At 50.3% G+C, this 23,046-nt stretch overlaps 1 long non-coding RNA gene across 1 annotated transcript in view; it reads right to left on the reverse strand.

Annotated features, from left to right (window-relative positions):
- Nucleotides 1–1,133: 1,133 nt before the first annotated feature.
- Nucleotides 1,134–23,046, reverse strand: part of LOC140408992 (uncharacterized) — a 174,632-nt gene continuing 152,719 nt past the window's right edge. Inside the window, exons 5-6 of the long non-coding RNA XR_011940255.1 lie at nt 4,036–4,175; nt 1,134–1,264 (exon numbers count right to left, since the gene is read on the reverse strand). This is a non-coding gene — a long non-coding RNA (uncharacterized lncRNA). The remainder of the gene's footprint in view (nt 1,265–4,035; nt 4,176–23,046) is intronic.

Below are 23,046 nucleotides of genomic sequence, written 5' to 3' on the forward strand. Positions count from 1 at the left end.
TGTTGCCGTATTGGGGTGCGAATTTGGTCCCCATGGCTGTGCGCATCGAATGTCTCAGGATCCGTTGAGTGTGCCAGGATGAAGGCGTCATGTACACTGCCTGGATATTAAATGCAGATGTGCATGATGAGCAGCTGGCGGTCACACACCAGCTGCACATTCATTGAGCGGTATGCATTTCGGTTTGTGAAGGCCATCCCCTCAAGCCGTGGTACTTGCAGGGGGACATTTGCCCGTTGATCACCCCCAAGCCTGGGGCATCCCCATGATGGCAGCGATTCACCCTGCCCGGGAAACCTGGTGGGCTCGGTCCATATTCAGCTTGATGTATTGTGCCACCCGAGCATACAGGGCCGTCATCATGGCACAGTGCAGCTGTGCACGGAGGTCTGTGAGATCCCAAACAGGTCCCCACTCAGTGCCTGTAAGGACCCCGTCAGGTAGACGTTCAGAGCGAGTGTCACCTTATTGGCCACTGGGAGAGGGTGTCCTCCTCCATATTTTTAGGTGCACCATGATGTGGCAGAGATGTCACACAATTCCCCTACTCAGGTCCTCGAATGACAGGCACTGCCAGTACACATGAGGCTTGATGCGGCATCACCTTCCCACCTCCTCCTCGGCCTGTTGGATGGCCGGCTGTCTATCCACACCATCTGGCCCCTGCTCCTCTGGGGAAGGCCCCTTTGCTGCAGGGTCCTCCCCAAGCAGCTCCTGCTCGTATTGCCGCAGAACATCCGCCAGGGCTGTGGCAGCTTGGCAGACGGCAACTATTCCTGGTAGGATACCGAAATCTATTCTCTGTCGGGGGATGTTAACATGGCGAGTACTCCCATGCCACCCAGGTCCAACAGGCTACACGGTGGCCCTGCACTCCAGCCTCTGCCCCACATGTCCCCCTAATCCCCTCCCCTCCAATCCCCACCCGCACCCCAGTCAGACCACCGGATACTTCGGCCTCAGCAGGGCCCCCCTGGCCCCGTTGGTGTCTGGCACCGGGAGGGGAGGGGTGTGGCCTCTGACCCTGGCATCCGTCCCTGCTGGCATAGGCACCGGTCGCACGAAAAGTGAGGTTGAAAAAATGGTTCCAGTTTTCCTGAAGACTGATTCATGGCTGCAACACAGAATAAGTTCACTTAAATCACTTTATTTATTTAGTGCGGTGTCATTTAATAGTGTCGGGAATATCACAGCGATCTTTCATATCAGCCTCGCAATTCATGCTTGACAAACCATCAGTCTGTTCCAGGCACAGGTTGCACTACTGGATAAAGAGAACAAAGTTCGGTCAGTCAATATCATTTATTTTGATGTCAAATAGGGTTTCAGTAGGAATTTAGACTTTTCTTCAATAGAAAGTCATATGTTGTGATCCTTATTCAGGGAAACAAGCAGTTGATCAGAAAAATGCAGTTCGAACAATCTGATTGTTTTCAAACAGGGTGGATTTTTTTTAAATAAGTGACAATTTTCTTTTAGTTCTGCTTCCATTTTGACACATTGTTCATTTTCAAGTTGCGGACCAGATGCATATTGCAATGTATTTTCCAGCTTCAGGGACAAATGTGTGGAAAATCCTGTAAGCTCTAGCTTTCGTCAAAAAAAACTGGATAAAAGATTCCTTTTTATCCTCTTGCTTAAGGGCTTTAAGTAAGATGAGCTGGCCAGCTTCTCTATAGACAGTGAGAGCCCAGGATCACAAATGATGCAACAAGCCCTTGCATTTATACAACACAACAGCCAATGGAGTATTTCTGACGGTGGCAGGACAGGGAGTGCAGTTAATAAAGCATATAGTATTCTGGGCTTTATTAATAGGGGCAATAGAATGCCAGAGCAATGAGGTTATGCTGAACTAAGTTGGCTGGATGGCTTGTTTGTGATGTGGAAGCGATGCAAACAGAACAGGTTCAATTCCCGTACCAGCTGGCGTTATTCATGAAGGCCCCACCTTCTCAACCTTGCCCCTCGCCTAAGGGGCGAGATTCTCCACTCCCGCGCCGGTTGGGAGAATCGCCTGGGCCGCCAAAATTTCCCGGGATGCCGGTCCGATGCCCTCCCACGATTCTCCCAAGCGGCGGGAACGGCCCCGTCGAGTTCCGCGGGCCGCAGGCCGGAGAATCGACGGAAATACCCAAAATGGCGATTCTCCGGCACCCCCGCTATTCTCAGGCCCCGATGGGCCGAGCGGCCAGGCCAAAACGGCGGGTTCCCCCCAGCGCCGTCCATACCTGGTCGCTGCCGTCGGAAACAGCGCGGGAATGCTGGGGGGGGGCGGCCTAGGGGGGGGGGGAGGGGGGATCCTGCACCGGGGGGGTACCTCAAATGTGGCATGGCCCTCGATCGGTGCCCACCGATTGTCGGGCCGTCCTCTCTGAAGGAGGACCTCCTTCTTTCCGCGGCCCCGCTAGATCTGTCCGCCATCTTCTTGCGGGGCGGACTCAGAGAGGACGGCAACCACGCATGCGAAGCTGGCGCCGGCCAACCCGCGCTTTACGCGGCGACAAGGCCTGGTGCGTGTAGATGACGCGGCCCCGATCCTAGCCCATTGTCGGGGCCTGAATCGGCCAGGATGGGGGCCGTTTCGCGCCGTCGTGAACCTCGACGGCGTTCACGACGGCGTGGGCACTTCGGCGCGGGAGTGGAGAATCCCGCCCAAGGTGTTGGTGGTCCTCAGGTTAAATCACCACCAGTCAGCTATCTCTCAAAAGGGGAGCATAGCTTCTGGTATTCAGGGACTACGGCGACTTTCATTACCTGGGGGCTGGTTCAGCTCAGTTAGCTGGACAACTGGTTTGTGATGGAGAGCGAGGCTAGCAACGTGGGTGGGTTCAATTCCCGAACCGGCCGAGGTTATTCCTGAAGGCTCCGCCTTCTCAACCTTGCCCCTCACCGTGTTGGTTATCCTCAAGTTAAATCACCACCAGTGAGCTCTCCCCTCAAAGGAAAAGCAGCCTATGGTCATCAGGGATGATGACAACTTTACAAAACATTAGTTAGATCTCAGCTGGAATATTGTGCACAGTTCTGGGCGCCGCACTATAGGATGGATGCGAATGCATTGGAAAGGTATACAAGGATGATTCCAGGGATAGGAGACTTCATTTATGAGGATAGATTGGAGACATTGGGACTGTTCTTGGAGTGAAGAGGGTGAAGAGGAGATGTGGGGTCTGGACAGAGTAGATAAGGAGAAACTGTTGATGCTCGTAAATGGGTCAAGAAAGAGAGTGCACAGATTTAAGATGATTTGCAAAGGAAGCAAATGTAATGCGGGAGAAAACTTCTACACGTCTGGAATGCACTAGCTGGAAATGTGGTGGAGACGGGGTCAATTGAGGTACTGAAGAGGCCATTAGATGATTACTTGAATAGAAACAATGTGCAGGGATGCAGGGAAAAAGCAGCGGAATGGCATTTAGTTGTATTTCTCAGTTGGAGACCAGGTGCAGACAGGTCGGGATTCTCTGATCTGGATTCACCCTACCGCCGATGCCAGCGAGAACGAACAATTTGACGCTCAGCCAAAACTCCATTCATTGCACAGGACTGGAGAATCCGGCTGGCATGACCTATTATGGTCTTCGATGGGAAATGAGGTGCAATTCCCATTGAGTGGATCGGCATGATCCAGATTGCAATTCACTTAGAAATGTTTTTGGAGCCAGCGGTGATTTGCACAGCGGGTCCCGAAGAAGTCAGCACAGTCGGATTCTCAGAGATCAGAGTGCCATTTGTAAAGGGCGCCCCAATCTCAGAATAACATTCCACCTACCCTCTAATTGCTGGCAAGGCCCCATTCAATCTTTGGCAAACCCACTACCCCCGAATCACTAGAAAGCCCCCCCCAATCACTGGCAACCCCCCCCCCCCACAAATTACAGGAAGGTCCCTTTCCAAGTGAGTGTCACCCTGCTATGGGTTCACCAAAGACCCCTCGCCCTTCATGCCTTCCCTTAGTCACTGTACAGGCCCCATCCATTGGCAGTGCCAACCAGGCACTTCCCACTGGCACCTTGGCAGTGGCAACCTCACCAGCATTCCAAGGGCATCACTCAGACAGAGCACGTAGTCTTTCCAGGAAGGGCTTCAGAACAGAGGAAAACCAAGCAGGAAAAAAACATTCAGTCAAAGCACTTGGTCTTCCTCGGAAGGACTTCAGAAGAGAGGAAACCCTAGGAGAGAAAACAATCTGTGGTTAGAAACAACACCTGCACAAAAGAGGAAACATTTCAGAGTTAATGGTCTGTGAAGAGCTATAAAATCAAGCAAAACTTCAATCTCAGCTTTGAAATTGGCTGAACCTGTTGAAGAAGAGGCTTGTAAAAGGTAATGGACTATGAAATGGAATGTAAACAATGCAGTTCAAAGCTTTTAGGCTTCTCAGCAATCCCAGAGGCTTGAAAAAGTTAAATGGGAATGAAATTGAATGTGAAAAAAGAACTTCAAAGGTTTCCAACATATCAAAGGGAAGATTTTTACCTTCATCTGGCAGATCTGCTGCCTCACAGCGCCAGGGACCTGGGTTCAATTCTGGCCTTGGGTGACTGCCTGTATGGAGTTTGCGCATTTTTCCAATGTCTGCATGGGTTTATTCTGGATACTCCGGTTCCTCCTGGATATGGCCATGTTAAATTGCCCCTTAGTGTCCAAGCATTAGGTGGGGTGATGGGGTTGGAGGGGAAGTGGGTCTAGGTAGGGTGCTTTTTCAGAGGGTTGGTGCAAATTTGATGGGTCGAACAGCATCCTTCTGAACTGTAGGGATTCTATGATTCTATTCTATGATCATTGAACTTGACATCCTGGGAGAGAGTTCAAAGGTTTTCCAAGCTACTGAGCTACAAGCTCCAATGCAATCACGTCCTTCCTATAATGTGGTGACCAGAATAGTACAGAGTACTCCAGTTAGGGTGCTCAAGAGTTACAAGTTAGCTAGGAAGGACCTAAAGAGAGAGCTAAGAAGAGCCAGGAGGGGACATAAGAAGTCTTTGGCAGGTAGGATCAAGGATAACCCTAAAGCTTTCTATAGATATGTCAGGAATAAACGAATGACTAGGGTAAGAGTAGGGCCAGTCAAGGACAGTAGTGGGAAGTTGTGCTTGGAGTCCGAAGAGATAGGAGAGGTGCTAAATGAATATTTTTCGTCAGTATTCACATCTGAAAAAGACAATGTTGTCGAGGAGAATACTGAAATTAAGGCTGCTAGACTAGAAGGGCTTGAGGTTCATGAGGAGGAGGTGTTAGCAATCCTGGAAAGTGTGAAAATAGATAAGTCCCCTGGGCCGGATGGGATTTATCCTAGGATTCTCTGGGAAGCTAGGGAGGAGATTGCTGAGCCTTTGGCTTTGATCTTTAAGTCATCTTTGTCTGCAGGAACAGTGCCAGAAGACTGGAGGATAGCAAATGTTGTCCCCTTGTTCAAGAAGGGGAGTAGAGACAACCCAGGTAACTATAGACCAGTGAGCCTTACTTCTGTTGTGGGCAAAATCTTGGCAAGGTTTATAAGAGATAGGATGTATAATCATCTGGAAAGGAATAATTTGATTAGAGATAGTCAACACGGTTTTGTGAAGGGTAGGTCGTGCCTCACAAACCTTATTGAGTTCTTTGAGAAGGTGACCAAACAGGTGGATGAGGGTAAAGCAGTTGATGTGGTGTATATGGATTTCAGTAAAGCGTTTGATAAGGTTCCCCACAGTAGGCTACTACAGAAAATACAGAGGCATGGGATTCAGGGTGATTTAGCTGTTTGGATCAGAAATTGGCTAGCTGGAAGAAGACAAAGGGTGGTGGTTGATGGGAAATGTTCAGACTGGAGTCCAGTTACTAGTGGTGTACCACAAGGACCTGTTTTGGGGCCACTGCTGTTTGTCATTTTTATAAATATCTGGAGGAGGGCGTAGAAGGATGGGTGAGTAAATTTGCAGATGACACTAAAGTCGGTGGAGTTGTGGACAGTGGGGAAGGATGTTACAAGTTACAGAGGGACATAGATAAGCTGCAGCGCTGGGCTGAGAGGTGGCAAATGAAGTTTAATGCAGAAAAGTGTGAGGTGATTCATTTTGGAAGGAATAACAGGAAGACAGAGTACTGGGCTAATGGTAAGATTCTTGGCAGTGTGGATGAGCAGAGAGATCTCGGTGTCCATGTACATAGATCCCAGAAAGTTGCCACCCAGGTTGAGAGGGTTGTTAAGAAGGCGTACGGTGTGTTAGCTTTTATTGGTAGAGGGATTGAGTTTCGGAGCCATGAGGTCATGTTGCAGCTGTACAAAACTCTGGTGCGGCCGCATTTGGAGTATTGCATGGAATTCTGGTCGCCGCATTATAGGAAGGATGTGGAAGCATTGGAAAGGGTGCAGAGGAGATTTACCAGAATGTTGCCTGGTATGGAGGGAAGATCTTATGAAGAAGGGCTGAGGGACTTGAGGCTGTTTTCGTTAGGGAGAAAAAGTTTAAGAGGTGACTTAATTGAGGCATACAAGATGATGAGGATCGGATAGGGAGGACAGTGAGAGCCTTTTCCCTCAGATGGTGATGTCTAGCACATAGCTTTAAATTGAGGGGAGATAGATATAGGACAGATATCAGAGGTAGGTTCTTTGCTCAGAGAGTAGTAAGGGCATGGAATGCCCTGCCTGCAACATAGTGGACTAAGGGCATTCAAATGATCATTGGGTAGACATATGGACGATAAGGGAATAGTGTAGATGGGCTTTAGAGTGGTTTCACAGGTCGGCGCAACATCGAGGGCCGAAGGACCTGTACAGCGCTGTAATGTTCTATGTTCTATGTTCCAGCTCTGGCCTCACCAAAGTTCCATACAATTCCAACATGACCCCCTGCTTTTGTGATCTATGCCTCGATTGATAAACGCAAGTGTCCCATATGCCTTTTTCACCACCCTATTAACCTGCCCTTCTGCCTTAAGAGAACTATGAACAAACACGGCAGCATCCCTTTGTTCCTCGGTACTTCCCAGTGTCAGGCCAATCTATCTAATGAGATTGAAGTGGATGCTAATGAGTTCTGGTCAAAACGGCGAGAACCTGATTTTGCCAGGGGGAGCATGCAGGGGAGACTCACAGTGGATTTGATACCCACCGAGAATCCTGTTTTGAGCCTCCTACCCGACTCAATGGGCCAGTGAGAATCCCGGCTAGGCCTAACTGCCCCAGAGGATCACCTCCCAATGGGTCAAATGGCCTCCGTTTGTGCCATAACAATTCTGTGATTCTGTGAATGTCATTGTAGTAGCAAAGGGGAACACAACAACCACATTTGTGTTGAGAAAGACCCACAAATAGCACTGGGTGACTATGTAATCCCCTTCTTGTGGCTGCTAAAAGAATTCCAACGTGACCCAGGATAAATTCCTCTAATTTTCTTCAAATGGATTTTTAAAATCCACCTGAGAGTGTATGCACGGCCGTGATGTAACATTTCATCAGAGATGCGGCACTTTCAACCCTCAGTACAGCACTGAGGCCTCATCTGCCCTAGGTAATAGCTTCAAATCTTTGGAGTGTATTTATAATCTACAATCTGAGTTAGAGATAAGGGGAGTTTCTAACTGAGCCAAGGCTGACCTTACAGGGCAGGGCCTATGAGGCACCAACTATCAAGCTCAGCAGTCCAATTGGTGGCTGGTAACGGGCAAAGCTATTAGGCAGGACATGTTGTTTTGAGGCAGAGTAATGCATGGATAACCTCTCTCTGCACTGTATCCTTACTGTACTTAACCTTGGCTTGCTTCAGGCAAAACGAAAGGGAGGAAGATTCTGTTTACAAGCACCTTTACTCCTTCATTTGCTGAGGTCAATATGTCCACCCCAGCAAAATATTTAGCAGCTTTTACTCTGTTTCTGAAAAATAGTGACAAACCCCAACACTGGACTTAGCTTGGTTCACATTAAAAAAAATACAGTTTGGTCAAAATTAAGTGTGACTAACCTGAAAAACTAATAGGTTATATTGTCGTGCTTCATACCTCCGCTAAGAAGAATAATTTCCATCGAGTAAAATAACACATTTGTTCATCGAAATCATAGAAATCATAGAATCCCGATAATGCAGAAGGATGCCATTCAGCCCATCGAGTCTACACCACTCCTTTGAAAGAGCACCCTACCTAGGCCCACTCCCCAAACCTATCCCTATAACCCATAATCCCACCTAATCTTTGGACACTAAGGGACAATTCAGATTGGCCAATCCATCTGACATGCATATCTCCAGCCTCGGAACCCGATTCAAATCTCCAGCTGCAGTTTGGCCTCCCACGTGGTTGGTGACATGGAGTGATAATCATCCAAAGAGCCTAAAACTATAAGAGAGAGAGAGTAATAACTTAAATGGTATAAGTCTGCTGATATTTGCAGTTGGTTCTAAAATAAAAATACGTGAGTTAGTCATTTTCTTATTCCAAAAAATCTCCTATTGCTCTTCTCAATGGTCTGTCAGTTACTCAAATCTTACATTTTATTTTAAATTAATTTTTGCTTGGGGGACTCAGGCAAACTTGATGCATGGCTACATGCAGTTGCACCATTATTTCCATCCAGTTATTGTAGAGTTTTGTTCTGGTGGGTAAGAAGCACGTCGATGTCATGCAAATTGTCAGAGTCATATTCTCTTTAATGAATAACTGTATTCAAATGTACCGAATTAAAGGCCAAGGGCCAGGCAGAGGATAACATTGAGGATGACCCATAATGTGTATGAGGGTATTGATCCAGACAGAACCGACATCTTAGCTGTGCAGTCATTGAACTTAATTATTATCAAGGAATTCTGTCGCCCAAAGTGATGGTAATAAACAGGTATCGAGTGTGACAAGGAACATAATGAACATATTTTCTGTCAAACGGGATTGTTCCTGACTTTTCTCTGCAACTCTGACAGCAAGCTGGTGTAGCCATCTAGGATGGCCACCTGCAAAGGACCATGGGAATTATGGCCCACCCAGGACTCAGACAGATACACAGTCTATGTGTATCGAAAACACAAGTAACCAGGCCTGATTGAAACCCCCGCTCGTTTGCATTTTAATGGCACATTTTCCCAGGACAATAGAACTCCAATCAAGCAACCGGTACAGCCACAGACTGATCGGCGCCACTCCCCTAACTCAGAAAGCACAACTGCCAAGGTTAATGACCGCTAAAGACCCGCCCAGGTACCAAGGCACCCGCCCCTTTATTGGCCGAAATCGAAGACAGTGATCAGAGCCCTGTCGAACTATTGGGTCCAAGGTTAAGAACCGCCCCAAAGAGCGCAAAGTCCCAGAGGGATAAAAGAGGACACAGCCATGTGTTCTGTCTCTTTTGGATCCAGCCTGTGCCAACCCAATCGTAGCAGGAACAGACAACCAAGTTCAAGACCAATGATCAATACCTGACGGATGAGCCCAGCAGAGACAGAGCCACTTCCTTCGAACCAGCCAAATGAAATCCAGATAAAGGCCTTATCCATTTGCACAGTGCCTGTTGCCCTGAAGTTAAGTATAGGTCATTATAGCTGATTGGTGTAGTTTAATTTGTAGTAGATATTGTGTTTGCATGTCAAGATAACGCTTGTGTTTGTAAATAAACCATGTTTTGAACTAACTAACTGGTTGTGTGGTCATTTGATCGATATAAGGGAAGGCTTCACCAACATTATTGTAGAGCAACACAGGAGAGTTCTCAGCATGCTGTCCCACTTGGATACTTGCTGGAATTGCTTTTGCATGCCAAAGTTACTGCAAGAACCTTTTAAGAATTCCCTGTCCTCGGTTAGCCATTATTTTTTCGGTTTCTTTCCTGGTTTCTTTGCTCCTTTTGTTTTATATCCCAATAAATTTGTCTTAAAAATATCTCAGATATTTGAAGTAATCACAGGAAAATAGTAACAGGGTTGTTTTCCCCTTGTGGGATAGCCTAGGGCCAGAGAGCATAATCTCAGAGTAAGAGGTCGTCCATTTAAGACGGAGATGAGGAGGAATTTCTTCTCTTCGAGAGCAGTGAATCTGCGGAATTCATTACCGCAGAGGGCTGAAAATGCTGGGTCAAGAATTATGTTCAAGGCTGAGATAGACAGATTTTAAATCAGTAAGGAAATCGAGATTCATGGGGATAAGGTGGGAAAGTGGAGTCAGTCACAATCTCATTGAATGGCGGAGCAGACTCGATGGGCCAAATGGCCTACTTCTGCTCCCACGTCTTCTGGTCCAACAGGCACAAGAAAAAGTACTCTTATAGTGCAAATATTCGCCCCAGCTCAGAGAGTAACATGTCATCTATCCACACATCCCAGTGTATGCTACTCCTTTGATAGGCAATGATTTTCCTTTGAATGGCTGTTAAATTTGACCAGCAGTCATTAAAAAATTTCTGGCCTGCAATTTCCCACCCCAGAGCCAGGCTCAATGGTGACCAGGAGCAAGAATTAATTACAATTGACTCCAGAAAGTCCTGGGGGGTCAGCCACTGGGATGCTGACTGAAGCCAAGTTTGCAAGCTCTGGGTCCTATGCTTTACTAGCAAGGCTACTGAAAAATTAACCACTAGCTTTGCCTATAGCTCAATAGAGTAAGTAAGAGAAAGATTGCTCTGAACTGAGATTAAACCATTAACATCGCTCTTTTTCTGATCTGTAAAAATCTCTGAATGAAATCCAAATATAATGATGTTAGCTTAATAGAAACATGTTCATCGACAAGTGTGACACAGTTCCATGCATTTCCATATGCATTTTAGATTTTGCCCCTTAGTTGCTTAGCTGTGAATATATTTGGTGCGATGCAATCTTGCTAAATGCAGAAGATCAAGCATTCGCAGAAATTAGGTACCTATCTGCATTACAGTCACTGCAAGTTCCCCCTCCCCCACCCACCCCCAACTAAGACAACTACTAGGCAGAGATGCAGAGCATCTGGGACTCAGACAGTGCACTGTGCTGCTTCACCGCCCCCCTTGCGGGCTTGTCTGTTCAGAGGAAGAGATACACTTTTGTGTTGGTGATGGCATGGGACCTTTGCTTAGATATAACTGCTGGGCAAATGAACCTTTTGCTCTCCCTAGTTTCACATAGAAGCACACATGTCGCACGCATCCATGGAGACTCACTGCAGCTGTCACTGCAGAATTTACTAAAGTTGCTAAAAGCTTGACAATATTAACTGAGAATTTTATCAATAAGATCACAAGAATTGAAGACTGCGAGGAAAATTGAGAAAATATTTGTCTCTGGAGGTGCACTTTTTCTTCAAAGGTGTGTGCTTGGAATGTTTTAGAAAATGCTGCCTGCCTGTCTTCTTTCTTCTTCTGATTCTAAAGGCCCACATGTCTCATGGTACTTTTCTACACAGTGAGTTATCTTGGCCTGAAATGTGATGACTGAAAGAGTGGTGGAAGCAAATTCAATAGTAATATTCAAGATGGAATTGGACATATGTTTGAAAAGGATATATTCACAGAGCTATCGGAAGGCACAAAGGAATGGGATGATTTAGATTGATCTTACAAACAGCTGACACCGGGACAATGGGCCGAAAGGCCTCCTTCAGTGCTGTAAGATTCCATGAAGGTGGCCTGTACATTACCATGAGTAGATGGCAATGATTAACATGACAAATAAAGCTGGAGCATCTTCAGCGGATTCTGGGCACAATTTACCGGCCCAGTCCTGCCGGAAGCGGGTTGGGATACGGTCGGTGGATCCCGGGAGAGGCCTCTTCCAGAATTCCCCAGGTTCAGAACAACTCGTGAGATCTAACGAGATCTCGTGAGACGTCGTGATCTGGATCCCACCCGCAATGGGCGGGACCCAGACTTGCAGAGTTAAGTGAGCTTAAAAGCTCACTTAACTCCGTTGATGCCAGATTGAACCGGATCCCTGCGTCTACCAGCCTCGCCGAGGAGATAACAGCCGGGTTCCGTTTAGCACTGGTCCCCACAAACGGCTCATTTAAATATGCTGATCTGGATCATGGCCAGTGAGAGTGAGATCCAGGTTGTGACGTCTCGTGATATTGCGTGGAATCTCGCGAGAAGTTTTGAGCTTAACGAATCTCACAGAATCACCGAATAATACAGAGCAGAAGAGACCCTTCAGCCCATCGAGTCTGCACCGATGCATGAAAGACCCTGAGCTGCCCACCTAACCCCACTTGCCAGCACTTGACCCATAGCCTCATCCAGATACTTTTTAAAGGATGTGAGGCATCCCGCCTCTACCACAATCCCAGGCGTTCTAGACCATCACTGCTCTCTGGGGAAAAAAGGTTTTTCCTCAAATCTCCCCTAAACCTCCCTCCCCTCACTTTGAACTTGTGTCCCCTCATAACTGACCCTTCAACTAAGGGGAACAGCTGCTTCCTTTCCACCCTGTCCATGTCCCTCATAGTCTTTTACACCTCAATCAGGTCACTCCTCAGTCTTCTCTGCTCCAGAGAAAACATCCCAAGCCTATCCAACCTCTCTTTATAACTTTTTAAAAATAAATTTTGTGTACCCAATTATTTTTTTTCCCATTAAGGGGCAATTTAGCATGGCCATTCAAACCTAACATGCACATCTTTTTGGGTTGCAGGGGTGAAACCCACACAGACACGGGGAGAATGTGCAAATTCCACACGGACAGTGGCTCAGGGCCGGGATTCAAACCCAGGTCCTCAGCGCCACAGTCCCAGAGCTAAACACTGCACCACCGTGGGCCCTCCTCCCTTTCCAACTTTCATGGTCCATTCCAGGCAAAATTCTGGTGAATCCTTTCTGCACCACCTCCAGTGCAATTACATCCTTCCTATAATGTGATGACCAGAATTGCACACAGAGGCCTCTCGCGAGATTCAACAGCTTCCTCCGGACACAAAGTCGGCCGCGACTAGGCCATTGAATCGTGCCTTTCAACGTTGATTGTTCCACTTAACGAGGCCTCATGGACTTCTCGCCGCAAATTAAGGCCCGCCAGCTGATTCACCGGGACAGTGTTCCCCAGCCACCTGCTAATAGTGCAGTTAAGCTGCAGTTGCTGAGACAACCCCTGTCAGCTTGCGACAATGGCTCCCAGGAGACCAGACCCAAGATTCTGGGAAGCTGACCTGGGGAGGCTGCTAGATGCAATGGAAGCCAGAAGGAATATCCTGTTCCCCCGAGGGTCCAGGCTCCTCCAGCCTTAGGGCAGCCAGTACTGCCTGGGATGCAGTGGTAGCAGCTATGAGCTAGGGGAGTGTGACCAGGAGGACTTGCCTTCAGTGCAGGAAGAAGGTCAATGACCTACACCAGGCAGCACGAGTGAGTAGAAACCATAGCCCCTCCCCGAGCGCTCTCCCCACCCCGCCACGTAAACATCTACCCCGCCTCCCTCAACCCCACAACCCTTCCTCTGCCCCTCCCCCTTCAACCCCCCCAACTCCTCCTTCACAACACCCCCTCCCACTACTGTGCACCACGCCTGTGGCTAACGATGCCCTCTCTGTGCCTTCTCAGGAAAAGCTCTCCCACAATTGCTGGAAGAGGGCCCAGACTGAGAGAGGTGTGCTGGACATAAGAATCATCACCACCTTCGAGGAGCAGGCCCTGGAAGTGTCCGGTGTAGCCGAAGGGAGAGCAGTCACCAAAGCGAAGGCTGGCCAATGCAGCAGAGGTGAGGAACAACCGAGCTTACCCAGAGGAACTGTTAAACGTGCGTTGTTATTGTCTTACTGACTGACCCCTCCCTTCCACGGACCACATATCCATTCTCCCACCGGTCCTCCAGCCGACGGTGTCGGCCGATCCGGGGCAGCTCCCTCTCCAGCCTCCCAGTAGACCAACTCGGAGGAGAGCCCCAAATATGCCACCTTGGCATAATAGTCATAGTCGCGGCACAGCTGTCATCCCCACCGTCCACCACCGCAGAAACACGCACCTCGGTGGGAAACGTTAGTGGTCAGGCTTCTGGGCACAATCTGGTGCGCACCACATAGCTGATGATGCACATCAGCTGGAGGCAGGAACCCCCAGACGAGAGCAGTCGGAAGTCTGCTGGATCCCAGGACCCAGCTACGTCCCAGCCTGATGCTGAGTCTGTGGAACAGGGTATCCTGGAGCTGATGGAGGCGTTATGGAGCACCTGTGATATTCAGTGGGAGATGTCAGCGACACTCCAGCAGGTCCATACCCGCTTGGAGGAGTCCCAGGGGCTATGGACACAGGAGATGTCGCCAGCAATGTGTGGCACCGAGGCCAACACTGCTGGAGTGGAGAACGCAGTCGAGAGTCTGGTGCATGACTTCGGCACCATTAGTGAAGGTGTCCAAGGCGTCGCACAGTCGGTGACGGCCATGGTTGAGGGTCTCGGCAGAATGTCCGACTCATTGCAGGATGTGACCCAGTACCAGGTTGACCTTGACGAGGTTCTGCGGGACATGTCCTACTCTCAGATGGGCATGGCCAAGGTGCTGCGGAGCTTGTCCCAGTCGCACGTGGGCATGGCTGAGGTGCTGCAGAGTATGTACCTGTCACTGAGGAGTATCGCGAAGGGTGTCGACATGATGGTGCAGACCATGGGGAGCCGCCAGGGCTGGCAGAGCCAGATGATGCAGGAGCAGCCGGAGCTTGTACCAGCTGCCCTCCATTCCAAGGTGAACGCCAGGGCACTATGGGCACCGAGCGAGAGCACAGAGTGCTGAGTGCCAACCCAGGCCAATCCCATGAAGTGGTGATGTTGGCCACCAGCTCCCCTGATGAGGCTGCGTCTCACAACCAGCACATGGGACAGGGTGGCACAGCTGTGCATGAGCCACCGACAAGTGAACCGGGGCCCTACAGTCTCAGAATCCCCAGAGGGCCCCTGCCAGGGGCATTGAAGGCCACGGGATGAGGTAAATAGCTGGCTGCCTCCACCTCTGATGTGCACTCTGGAGACACAGCGAGACGTATCGGCATAGCTAGGAGGGCAAAGCACATTGAGAATCACTGAGGGCACCAGGGCAGTGGGTTTGCGGTGGGGGAGGGGGCAGCACCATTGGGAGGGTGGGGAATTGTCAAACTCAAGAAACACCTATGCGCACAACCAGTATGATGACTGTCCCTTTCTTCCGCAATGTGGGCCGACCTCCAAACCCTTGGCCCGTCTCTCCAGGCATCTCACCCTCTCCTTGGCACCCACCCTCCGGCCATGGGGCATGTGTCCGGAGCTGTGTCCCATCACCTGGGTGTTCGGATGTTGGCTGCTGCATGTGTGGTGCTGCCTCCCGCAGTGTTCAAGTACAGTGTCCAGGCATCAAGGTGTGATTGGGATGTTAGGCAATCACTCCCATGTGCTAAATGGCCCACCCACCCACAGGAATCCACTTGGGTTGTGTGAAGTGCTCACTTTTATTCAGTTTTTGGTATACGAAACAAATATAAATATGAACAAACAGTAGGAGTTAAACAAGGGAATATAAGAAGTAAAATTAAAACTATTTACACATAGATCGGCTTCGACTATTTACATAGATACACCACAGTTTCCCCTTTCTTTCAGTTCCTTCCTTACAGTGTTTGCAGTGGTGATTGTGGACCCCTGCATTTCGCTCCCCACTGGTTTTCCCTTTGTGTTTCTTACCTTTGGTTCAGTTGCAGCAAGAACCGTACTAATCTCTTAAAATTTAATTCTAACACTATCACTAACCTTTCTCTTTTCTGTTCTCTTGCAGGTTTGAAGATCCTCAGAGGCCCGTGGACTAGATCAGATGGCCCGACCCAACCAGGCAGGACTCTGACAATGACCCCATCTGGAAGTTGAAGCAACCCAAACCGGAAGTACCAGACTCCTAAATGACCCTCTTATGGCCTGAACTGATCGCTAAACACATCTTCTCTACTGAGTAGTACTACACTCCTGTATGCTTCACCCGATGCCTGTGTCTGTGTGTTTACATTGTGTATTTTATGTTTGCCCGATGTATTTTCTTTTCATGTACGGAATGATCTGTCTGAGCTGCACTGCAGTATTCATTGTACCTCGGTACATGTGACAATAAACAAATCCAATCCAATCCATAAGACCATAAGACATAGGAGCAGAATTAGGCCACTCGGCCCTTCAAGCCTGCTCTGCCACTCAATTATGACTGATATTTTTCTCATCCCCATTCTCCTGCCTTCTCCCCATAACCCCTGATCCCTTTATTAATCAAGAACCTATCTATCTCTGTGTTAAAGACACTCAGTGATTTGGCCTCCACAGCCTTCTGCGGCAATGAGTTCTACAGATTCACCACCCTCTGGCTGAAGAATTTCCTCCTCATCTCTGTTTTAAATGATTGTCCCTTTAGCCTGAGATGGTGTCCTCTGCTTCTAGTTTTTCCTACAAGTGGAAACATCCTCTCCATGTCCACCTATCCAGGCCTCGCAGTATCCTATAAGTTTCAATAAGATTCCCCCCTCATCCTTCTAAACTTCAAGAGTACAGCCCCAGAGTCCTCAACTGTTCCTCATATGACAAGCCTTTTATAGCTTCAAAGTACACCCATGGGCTTGTACTCTAGCCCTCTCGACATGAATGCTAACATTGCATTTGCCTTTGTAACTGCTGACTGAACCTGTACATTAACCTTAAGAGAATCGTGAACAAGGACTCCCAAGTCCCTTTGTGCTTCTGATTTCCTAAGCATTTACCCATTTAGAAAATAGTCTATGCCTCCATTTCTCCTTCCAAAGTGCATAATCTCTCACTTTTCCACATTGTATTCCATCTGCCACTTCTTTGCCCACTCTCCTAGCCTGTCCAAGTCCTTCTGCAGCCCGCCTGCTTCCTCAATACTAATTGTCCCTCTACAGATCTTTGGATTATCTGCAAACTTAGCAACAGTGCCTTCAGTTCCTTCTTCCAGATCATTAATGTATGTTGTGAAAAGTTCTGGTCCCAGCACAGACCCCTGAGGCACACCACTAGTCACCGGCTGCCATCCTGAAAAAGACCCCTTTATCCCCACTCTCTGCCTTCTGCCAGTCAGCCAATCCTCTATCCTTGCCAGGAACTTACCCTGAATACCATGGGCTTTTAACTTAATTAACAGTCTCCTATGCGGCACCTTGTCAAAGGCCTTCTGGAAATCGAAATAAATCATGTCCACTTGTTCTCCTTTGTCTAACTTCCTTGTTACTTCCTCAAAGAACTCTAACAGATTTGTCAGACATGACCTCCCCTTGACGAAGCCGTACTGACTCAGCACTATTTTATCATGCACTTCCAAGTGCTCCGTGATTTCATCTTTAATAATGGACTCTAAAATCCTACCAATAACCGAAGTCAGGCTAACCGGCCTATAATTTCTCCTCTTCTGCCTCCCTCCCTTCTTAAACAGTGGTGTTGCATTAGCCATTTTCCAGTAGCCTGGGACCCTTCCTGCCTCCAGTGATTCCTGAAAGATCACCACCAATGCCTCCACAATTTCCTCAGCTATCTCTTTTAGAACCATGGGGTGTAGTCCATCCAGTCCAGGTGATTTATCCACCTTCAGACATTTCAGTTTCCCCAGAACCTTCTCCTTAATGATGGTTACTGCACTCACCTCTGCTCCCTGATCCTCCTGGAGTTCTGGCATCCCACTGGTGTCTTCCACCATGAAGACTGATGCAAATTAACTATTCAGTTCATCTGCCATTTCTTTGTTTCCTATTATTACTTCTCCAGCCACATTTCCCAGTGGTCCAAAGTCTATTTTTGCCTCTCTCTTACATTTTATATATCCAATCCAATCCAGGTTGTTGTTGCTCCTCTCCCCCCTCCCCCAACCCCTTGTGTCTCCTGCTTCTCTTGTTGGCCTTTGTTGAGTTACATGGCCCCCTCTCCCCACTTCCTTACTGCATCGTGGCTACCCCCTCCTGATCTTTGGCTTCCTAGTTATTGGCTATAAGCAGGTTGATATACTATCAATTGCGACGAGGCAAGAGTAGAATGTAATCGAGGGTTTATTACACAGAGATGTGTGGCCTCCTACAGCAGCTTACAAAATGGCTGCTGTTCGGAGAACACACACATTTATACTCCGCCTCCTAGGCGGAGCCAGCAGGCAGGGATCTACCCCCGTACCTGTAGTACAGGGGCCTTACCGTAATACCCATATATACAATATAATACAACAGTGGTGACTACCACATTCACCCCCTGTTAAAAATGAGTCCAGCGGGGGGTGGTGAAAAACTATATACATACAGACTGGTTTTAAAATTACAGAGGTTACAAATTTAGACGATCGGGCGCCTTGATCTGTCGTTGAGAGCGGTGCAGTGCTGGTGGTGACTCAGGCGTCGGCTTGGTCTTCGGTGATTCTGGGAGCTTTTCAAAATCCTCTTCATCCCCCGGTGGGAGCAAGGGGAGGACGGATTGTCCTGGAGCGGGGGCTGCAGTGGGGTGCGCCGGGGGACGGGAGGGTGGCGCCGAGGCAGGGGGGTGGGTGTGTGGAGACCCAGCTGGTGCCAGATCCCTGAGGGAGACTGTGATTGGCGGCCATCGGGGTACACTACGTAGGCGTACTGCGGGTTCGCATGGAGTAGCTGTACTCTCTCAACCAACGGGACCACCTTGTGGAGCCCCATGTGCTTGCGGAGGAGAACAGGTCCTGGAGCTGCCAGCCACGTTGGGAGCGAAACCCCGGAGGTGGAAATCCTGGGGAAGGCAAAGAGACTTTAATAGGGGGTTTCGTTGGTCGCGGTGCACAGGAGTGACTGAATGGGATGAAGTGCATCGGGGAGGAACTCCTGCCAGTGGGAGGACAGGAGATTTCTGGACCGTAGGGCCAGCTGGACGGCCCTCCAGACCGTCCCATTCTCCCTCTCCACCTGCCCGTTTCCCCTGGGGTTGTAGCTGGTCGTCCTGCTCGAGGCAATGCCCCTGTTGAGCAGGTACTGGCGCAGCTCATCGCTCATGAATAAGGATCCCTGGTCGCTGTGGACGTAGGCGGGGAAACCGAACAGAGCGAAGATGGTGTTGAGGGCTTTGATGACGGTGGCAGACGTCATATCGGGGCATGGGATGGCGAAGGGGAATCGGGAATGCTCGTTGACCACATTAAGAAAGTACGTGTTGCGGTCGGTGGAGGGGAGGCGCCCTTTGAAGTCCACGCTGAGGCGTTCAAAGGGGCGGGAGACCTTCATCAGGCGCACACGGTCTGGCCGGAAGAAGTGCGGTTTACACTCCGCGCAGACCTGGCAGTCTCTGGTGATAGCCCTGACCTCCTCGACGGAGTAGGGCAGATTGCGGGCCTTAATGAAGTGGTAAAAGCGGGTGACTCCCGGTGACAGAGATCGTCGTGCAGGGTCCGAGTCGGTCCACTTGTGCGCTGGCTCATGTACCTCGGGAATGAGCATCGGGGGGGGGGGGGGGGCTCGTTGAGCTTACCGGGGCGATACAAAATCTCGTAATTGTAGGTGGAGAGCTCGATTCTCCACGTCAAGGATTTATCGTTTTTGATCTTATCCCGCTGTGTGTTAAACATGAAGGCTACTGACCGTTGGTCAGTGAGGAGAGTGAATCTCCTGCCGGCCAGTTAATGCCTCCAATGTCGCACAGCTTCAACGATGACTTGGGCCTCCTTTTTGATGGAGGAGTGCCGAATTTCGGAGGCATGGAGGGTGCGGCAAAAGAATGCCACGGGCTTGCCTGCCTGGTTGAGGGTGGCGGCCAGAGCGACGTCTGATGCATCGCTCTCGACTTGGAAGGGGAGCGTCTCGTCGACCGCGTGCATCGCGGCCTTGGCGATGTCGGCCTTGATATGGTTGAAGGCCTGGTGAGCATCGGCCGTCAGTGGGAAAGCGGTGGATTGAATGAGTGGGTGGGCCTTGTCCGCATAGTTTGGGACCCACTGGGCATAATACGAAAAGAACCCCAGGCATCGTTTGAGGGTCTTGGGGCAGTGGGGGAGGGGGAGTTCCATGAGGGGGCGCATGCGATCGGGGTCGGGCCCTAGAACTCCGTTCTGAACCACATAGCCGAGGATGGCTAATCGGTTCGTGCTGAACACACACTTGTCCTTGTTGTCAGTTAGGTTGAGGAGTGTGGCGGTGTGGAGAAATCTGGAAAGGTTAGTGTCGTGGTCCTGCTGGTCGTGGCCGCAGATGGTGACGTTGTCCAGGTACGGGAAAGTGGCCCGCGGCCCGTACTGGTCAACCATCCGGTCCATCTCCCGTTTGAAGACCGAGACCCCGTTGGTGACGCCGAAGGGAATCCTAAGGAAATGGTAAAGGCAGCCGTCTGCTTCAAAGGCAGTGTATGGGCGGTCCGCCTTACGGATGGGGAGGTGGGGGTAGGCAGATTTCAGGTCCACTGTCGAGAAGACCCGGTACTGTGCAATCTGATTGACCATATCAGATATGCGTGGGAGGGGGTACGCGTCAAGCTGCGTGTACCGATTGACTGTCTGACAGTAGTCAACGATCATCCTGTTTTTCTCCCCAGTTTTCACCACTACCACTTGGGCTCTCCAGGGGCTGTTGCTGGCCCCGATGGTACCTTCCTGCAGCAGCCGCGGGACCTCAGACCTGATGAAGGTCCTGTCCTGGGCGCTGTACCGTCTGCTCCTGGTGGCGACGGGTTTGCAATCCGGGGTGAGGTTTTCAAACAGGGAAGGCGGGTCGACCTTAAGGGTGGTAGGGGCCCGCCAAATTTCAGGGTTAGGCTCTGGAGGTTGCACTGGAAGTCCAGGCTGAGTAGGAAGGCAGCGAAGAGGTTGGGGAGGACGTAGAGCCGGAAGCCGCTGAATTCTACGCCCTGGATGGTGAGGGTGGCGATGCAGTACCCCCGGATCACCACGGAGTGGGATCCGGAGGCCAGGGAGATTCTTTGGTTAGCGGGGTGTACCGCGAGGGAGCAGCGCCTTATGGTAGAGGGGCGGATGAAGCCTTCAGTGCTCCCGGAGTCCAGAAGGCAGGATCTCTGGTGCCCATCGACCTTCACCTTTGTCAAAGCGGTTGCGAAGTTGTGCGGTCGAGACTTATCGATTGTGACCAAGGCGAGACGCGGCTGGTCGGCGGCGGTTGCAGGCGATGAGTGGCCCGATGAGGTGCCCGACGGGCAGGGATCCTGAGGCGGGTAAGATGGCGGCGCCCATGGGCCGCACGTGTCCTGGGGCAGGCAAGATGGCGGCGCCCTCGGGCCGCACGTGTCCTGAGGCAAGCAAGATGGCGGCGCCCATGGGACGCACGCGTTGTGAGTGGAGCAAGATGGCGGAGCCCATGGGCTGCACGTGGTCTGAGGAGGGGAAGATGGCGGCGCCCACTGGCCGCACGTTGGGGGTGCCTGAACAATAGCGGCGATTGAGCGGGCCTGACACACTGCAGCTAAATGTCCCTTCTTGCCACAGGCTTTGCAGAGTGCGCTCCGTGCCGGGCAGCGCTGCTGGGGGTGTTTTGTCTGTCCGCAGAAGTAGCATTTGGGTCCCCCGGGGTTGGTTGGCTGCCGTGCGGCGCAGGCGTGGGGTTGGCTGAGGGCGGTTGCTGATGGGGTCCACGATGGGGTGGCCGCTGGCGGGGTCCACGATGCACGGGAGGGGGTGGGCCGAGCGGTTGGGGGCATAAGCCTGTACGTTGCGTGAGGCGTCCATGAGCGAGAGCGCTAGTTTCTTGGTCGCCGTGAGGTCAAGCGTGGCCCCTTCTAGGAGGCGCCGGCGGATGTAGTCAGACACTATGCCAGTAACGAACACGTCTCTCATTAGCAGGTTCGAATGTTCAGTGGCAGGAAACGGCCTGGCAGTCACAGTCACTCACCAGGGCGAGCAGAGCACGCCAGAAATCTTCCACAGACTCACCGGGAAGTTGGTGCCGCGTGGATAGGAGGTGCCTGGCGTAGATCTTGTTGGTCTGCAGAGCGTAATTTTCCTTCAGTAACTCCATGGCCTCTGCGTAGGTAAGTGCGTCCTGGACGAGGGGAAAAACGTTGGAGCTCAGCCGCGTGTACAAAATCTGGAGCTTCTGTGCTTCTGAGATTGGGTCTGGCGCAGACCTGATGTATGCTTCAAAGCAAGCTAACCAATGTTCAAAGTTCTTTTTGGCGTTGTTTGCTTGAGGATGCAGCTGCAGGCGATCCGGCTTGATGCGGAGGCCCACCTCTGAAAAATCCCTGCGTAATAAATTGATGCACTATCAATTATGACGAGAGTAGAATGTAATCGAGTCTTTATTACACAGAGATGTGTGGCCTCCTACAGCAGCTTACAAAATGGTTGCTGTTCAGAGAGCGCACACATTTATACTCCGCCACCTGGGCGGACTCAGCAGGCAGGGATCTACCCCCGTACCTGTAGTACAGGGGCCTTACCGTAATACCCATATATACAATATAATACAACAGTGGTGACTACCACACAGGTTATGGAACAACCGAGTGAATGGCTCCCATGCTTTGTGGAAGCCCTCGTCCGAACCTCGGATGGCAAATTTAATTTTCTCCATTTGGAGAAATTCTGACAGGTCGGACAGCCAGTCTGCAGCTTTGCGTGGTGACCGCCAGCTGAGCAGGATTCTCCAGCGGGCGATTAGTGAGGCAAAGACAATGGTGTCGGCCATCTTCCCCATGAAGAGATCTGGCTGTTCTGATACCCTGAACACTGCCATTCTCAGGCATGGCTCCACCCTCATTTGCACCACCTTGGACATTGCCTTGAAGAAGGCTGTCCAGAACCCAGCAGTCTGGGGCAATACCAGAACATGTGGGTGTGGTTACCCGTTCGCATTTGTCCTCCACATCCAGGAAGAACCTGCTCATTCGGGTTTTGGTTAAATGAGCTCTGCGAACTAGTTCTAACTGCATTAGGCTTAACCTTGTGCATGTGGAGGTGGATTTGACCCTGTGCAGTGCTTCACTCCAGAGTCCAAACCCTATTTCAAACCCCAAGTCCTTCTCCCAATTCTCCCTTGTCTCTTCCAGTTGGGTGTTGGCCCCCCTTAGCAGTCGCTCATACATGTCACCACAATTCCCCTTCACAAATATGTCCGCGTTAAGCAGGTCCTCTTGCAGTGATTGTCATGGTGGTCGTGGGTACGTCCTTGTTTCCCTTCGGAGGAAGTTTTTGAGTTGCAGGTACCTATGTTCATTT

The sequence above is a fragment of the Scyliorhinus torazame genome, chromosome 1 (genome assembly GCF_047496885.1).
Source record: "Scyliorhinus torazame isolate Kashiwa2021f chromosome 1, sScyTor2.1, whole genome shotgun sequence".
Lineage (NCBI taxonomy): Eukaryota > Metazoa > Chordata > Chondrichthyes > Carcharhiniformes > Scyliorhinidae > Scyliorhinus > Scyliorhinus torazame.